The sequence below is a fragment of the Pyxicephalus adspersus genome, chromosome 3 (genome assembly GCF_032062135.1).
Source record: "Pyxicephalus adspersus chromosome 3, UCB_Pads_2.0, whole genome shotgun sequence".
Classification (NCBI taxonomy): Eukaryota; Metazoa; Chordata; class Amphibia; order Anura; family Pyxicephalidae; genus Pyxicephalus; species Pyxicephalus adspersus.
In genome coordinates, this window is record NC_092860.1 from 91,783,381 (window position 1) to 91,788,707 (window position 5,327).

General features: G+C 38.9%; 2 non-coding genes across 2 annotated transcripts; both read left to right on the top strand.

Annotated features, from left to right (window-relative positions):
• The first annotated feature begins 758 nt into the window (after window positions 1-758).
• On the top strand, window positions 759-851 carry TRNAI-UAU (transfer RNA isoleucine (anticodon UAU)). Its single transcript is given in 2 exon segments — window positions 759-796; window positions 816-851. It is a non-coding gene; the product is annotated as a tRNA-Ile (tRNA).
• A 375-nt stretch (window positions 852-1,226) lies between these two features.
• Window positions 1,227-1,299, top strand: TRNAR-CCU (transfer RNA arginine (anticodon CCU)). The gene has a single exon. It is a non-coding gene; the product is annotated as a tRNA-Arg (tRNA).
• Window positions 1,300-5,327: the final 4,028 nt, after the last annotated feature.

The following is a 5,327-nucleotide window of genomic DNA, read 5'->3' on the forward strand; positions in this document are numbered from 1 at the left end:
TGACAATCTGTTTTTTTACTAGTATTGTATTTTAGGATTGACTATTAGCAGACCCCTAGGACAGGACTATAAAACTGTTTTCAATTTTGACATGTGCTGCACTTCTACTCTTATCCATATATCTGCCTGAGAGTGTAGAGAAGGGCTGATGGAAAGAGATTAATACCTATGAAAATGGAATGCATGGTATCTGAACCTTCCGTTAATGTTAGGATTAGCCATGAAATTAGCTAGGGTATTAAAATAAATTTATGTCGGCCTTCTCATTTCTTGAGGGCATAAATACTTAGCAGGTGTCCTGTGCATTTTTTTAGTTCTGTTGCAACTGCACTTAAAGTAGAACTATCAGTAAAAAACAAAATACCACTTACCTGTACCAGTGGTAACCCATTGATTCCTCCGTGATCCTATGCCATTCGATCCCAAGCCATTCCCGCTTCAACACTGGGTGCGGCCATCTTCGTTATCTTCTTCCTTTGTCACCCAATCTTGCACTCTGCAAGATCGGGTGATATTAAAAAAGCTGACATCACTGTGCATGCAGCCAGCAGCCTCCTGGGATACATACGTCACTTATCCCATGAAGCTGCGGGCTGCAATAGGTTTCTCATTCAGTTCTTACCACCGTAGAGGGAAATGTGGAAAAAATAGTTAACAAAACACATTTTTCCCGTATCCACTTAGGTTTTCTACCCTTTTATATAAAGTAAAAAATGTGGTCTACTTGAACTACTGGCTGAGCACACTTTAAAGCAACTGCTCCAGTGGCGCAATTGGTCAGCGCGCGGTACTTATATGGCAGTATCTGCTGAGCAATGCCGAGGTTGTGAGTTCAAGCCTCACCTGGAGCACTTTTTAGACTTCTTTTGGCCTTTTCAAACAGTACTCTGCCTGAGAACTTTCCATCAAGGCAGTAAGCAGCAAAAGGAAGGAAAGAGTGTTGTCCCCTTCGATGTTTGTATGAGCTGTTTTCCAGTCACGCTGGCAAGAAACTTTATATGATGGACCAAAACTGAAAGTTCCGATGTCCATCCAGCACTATCCAGTAATCAGAGGAGTGGAAAATGGTAAGTCTGTTTTTCAGTTTGACAATGGCTGTCTTCTTGCAAAATGTCCACAACTTTCTTTCAACTCAAAAGGAATTTTGTCTGCTAAGAAAAATGGGTTCTCACCGTACCCTAATAGGTATGTGTGGGAAAAAAAGACAAAGCAACCCATACAGTTGAGCCCTGGTGGCCTAATGGATAAGGCCCTGGCCTCCTAAGCCAGGGATTGTGGGTTCAAGTCCCATCTGGGGTGGTTCAGTTCTTTTGCCGTGTATCCCCAGTGGCCTAATGGGTAAGGCACTAGTTTACTAAGCCAGGGATTGTGGGTTTGTAGTCCTATCTGGGATGGTTGAATTCTTGTTGCTCATCTTAACTGCATTTGCAACCCCTATTTAATATATAGCGCCATGTATTATGTTTGCACTATATAAATACTGTCTACTAATAATAATAACTGTAAAAGCTGGTATGTACACTAATTCAAGAAAAAAACATAGAGTTGTAAATCAATCTTTATATATATATATATAGTTGTCCTTTTAAGAAGCCGAGAGATAATATATTAATAAATCTAAATTTCTATTGTAAATCAGTCTCACATTTGACTGCTCCTGTTTAGTAGTGACATGCTGTGCAAAAAATGATAGATGTATCCTAGTGTCATAGCCTAGCAAAAGTCAAAGATCTTCTGTAATTAAATGAAAAACAGTCGTCCCTGCTCTGTTTCTACCCAAGCTACACTGTCAGTCAGTATAATGAAGCATGGCAGCTGGATAAGTGTTTAATGAAGATTTTGTAAGGACTAAACAATATTTTATTGCCCGATTTTAGTGTTGACAACAATGCTACAGGGTTTTGCTTTTTTAAAATTGGATTAAAGTCCTTCTTAAAAATGATGCAGGAAACTTGTATGAGTGAACCATGTGGTGATTAGATTAGCGTGCATAATGAGCACATGAACATCAAATTCTCATTATAGCTTGTGGAGAATTTACAGCATGTTGGAAAATCTGTGTGATCAATGAAGGTTTGTCTTCTTTCAACCACTCTCATTGAAAACACATTGACCTGGAAGATTGCCCACCAAAGAATGTTTAGTGATTGTCAGGTTCACTGCTTTATAAATAGACCCCTTATAGTTTTTTGTGTTCTGGGTGTAAGAAGATGAAGTGATTTTCTTAAGTACGCCAAGGATATAACTGCAAAGGTCATATCCATTCTTGATTTGCATTGGGTTTCTTTATGACAGTGTAATAAAACATTTAAATGATTTCTTTTGGAATTTTAGACAATGCTTTTTTATAGGGATAATGACTGCTTTATGACTTCTTTAGATAACTTGAGTTTTAAATCTTTTTGGGCACAACAGACTTATATCTTTAGAAAGGATATAATTTATACATGTTGTCTTGTACATGATTAGTAAACATATCAGGCAAACATTTGAAGTTTTTTTTTTTTTTTTTAAGTAAGCATGTAGGTTAAATACAGTATATTGTGTTTGCTTTTTTCGACGTGAATGTTTTTTTTTCCTCCAGCATGTGATAGTTGGATAGTTGGTGAATTCTGTCACTTTAATGAAATGGTGTTGGACTAGATCTGGAAAGCAGTAAGCATAGCCAGTAAAAGCGAGAAATGTTAGTTCAAAGGCTTAAACACTGTTCTTTTGATACAAAATTCCTTTTAGCTAACGGAATTCCAATATTTTCAGTGCAGGAGCAACCAGCTAAGTGGCCTTTGTAAAGCAAACAAATATGTCACATGATAGGACTGAATAAAGTTTCCGACAATACATCCAAAAGCAACCTAATCCAAGAAATGTGGCAACTGACTCGGAATTAGACTATAAATGCTTCACTATCTGCTGGTTTAAAACAAAGATTACTGACTATAATAAGAAAATTAAATCATTACAGAGATTCAGTGCTCTGTCATTACTGGGGTCAACTTCTGAAATTAAATAGATCTACAATTTTTCCAGGAGACATCGTTAACTTTGAGCCATAATGGTCTCTGGCATTACTTGTTAGCATTATAAATCTAATCTGCTGTGGGGCTTCTGGCTCTTAAGTAAAATTAAAAATGAACAAAGTTTAGTGGTTGAGCAATTGATGATAACTTCTTATGACATCTATAAGAACAAGTTGCTTTTGTGAAGTTGTTTTCTGTGCTTTGCTTGCTTTGTCAAAATTCTGATTTATCTCAGAATGCTGACCATATTACCATACTGTTTATACAGACATAAGTGTAACAACCATTCCCATGTACTATACTGTGAATATAGGCTCTGCCACTAGCTGGTAGTGGTATGTAATTGTGATGACGGGATATTCTCTGTAATGGAACTACATGGTTCTAAACAAAAAGGGTTCAACATTGTGTCCAACACCTGCTTGATTGGGGGTAATAGGTGTTGGAAAACATCACCTGCTGTTTGATACTAGCACCTAGGCCTGATTTATTAAAGCTCTCCAAGACTGGAGAAGATAGAATATCATGGGAGAACCTGGGTAATCCCATGGACCTGAAATGTTATTTCTTAAAAACACTTGGCATTAGTTGGCAAATATTTTCAGTCTGGGACCAGATCCAAAACTGTAACAAAGGCCTTTTAGTTGAGTTACTGCACATCAAGTCAGCAAACTTTATTAATTAGCAATGCTTAGACCGAAGACACTTTGTCTGAAAAACAGTTTGACTTCATGCTGCACACCCTTGTCTTCCTGAGTTCCAGCATCCTCTGACCTTCCTGTATATCCCAAGTGTTCAGTGTCCCTGAAAATTCCTTCCAGAGCTCTGGTGTTCTCAAGTCTTCATATGTACCCTGAGAGTTCCAGTGTTGCTGAGGGTTCCTTCCACAAATTCAGGCCCATGAGACTTCCTTTTGGCATTAGGAGTCCCTGTGACCCTGGAGATCCTGAGTTGCCTCAGAGCTTCTCTGTGACCCTATAGTTTCTGTATTTCCTTTGATGTTCCCGTGATCTGGTGATACCAGAGTTCTTAAGTGACGACAGAGATTCTAAAAGACCCAGTGTCCCTCTGTGCTCCCCAGAGTTCCTGGGTCCTTGTGACACCAGAATTGCTTATTGTTCCCAGTGTCCCTGCATATCACTCCAAAGTGTTACAATCACTCCAAAAGTGTTAAAGAAGATAAAGGTGCTTCAGATTTCAAACATGCCTTTCATTCCAAAGAGAGGATTTCACTTTCACAGGGTGCATTGACTCCAGAGCTACAAGTAAAGCTGCGTACACACTTGCAATTTTTGTCGTTGGAAAGGATCTTTCACGATCCTTTCCAACGACAAGGGAGTGCACGATGCATGAACGGTGCTGTACATACAGCACCGTTCATGCTCTATGGAGAGGGGAGGGGGAGAGCGACGAAGCGGCACCCTGCTGCGCGCTCTCCCTTTCCCTTTCATTAGGATCGGCTGTCGTCCATTGTCCGTGGATCTGGCAGGTCGGTCCACCGGACGATGGACGACACCGACTGTACACACGGCAGATTTTCGCCCGATAATTGGCCGATGGCGAATATCGGGCGATAAAAATCTGACGTGTGTACGTAGCTTAAGATGTTCAATAATAAAAAATCTTTACTCAGTTCAATCAAAGCCAGACAGAAACAATAACAACATTTAATGAACAGTATATGTTCTTAGACAGAATATGGGAAAATCTCAGCTGAGGTTTATCAGATAAAGTTAAGAGGTTAACACTCTCAATCAGGAAAAACATTTGAATTCACACCTGGCACTCTTATCTTGGACACAGAAATCCTAAAATAAAAAAGAAACTAACAACAGATCATTGTGGCATTAACAGAAAATCTCATGTGGTGAAACAAAATAATGTACCTGTTGCATAATGTGAAAATAGGAAAAATAACATAAAAAGTTAAAATTACAGAGCCTCATGGCCACTGGACTTAATCCATCCATATTCTATAAGCTCAGACTCTTGGAAGCAAAAGGTATTTTCTCACATTCTATATCAGTGCTCGCCAACCTTTTCGGACCCTTGGATCACTAAATTTTTCCGGCTCTGGACATACACAAGTTAGCGAAAGATTCAGCAAACTAGCTAAAGTACTGCAAAATAATTCAAAGACAATAGCACAGACTGCTTAAATGGCAAAAAAAGGCCATTTTGAAAAATGTTAAGTTAAGTTATGTTCCACCCTATTTTACCATACAATCTAGAACAATATAGTGTTGCAGAAAAAACAGACTCTGTACAAAAGGGTCAGAAGCAAGCTCTGTGCTGTGGATGTGCCAATGA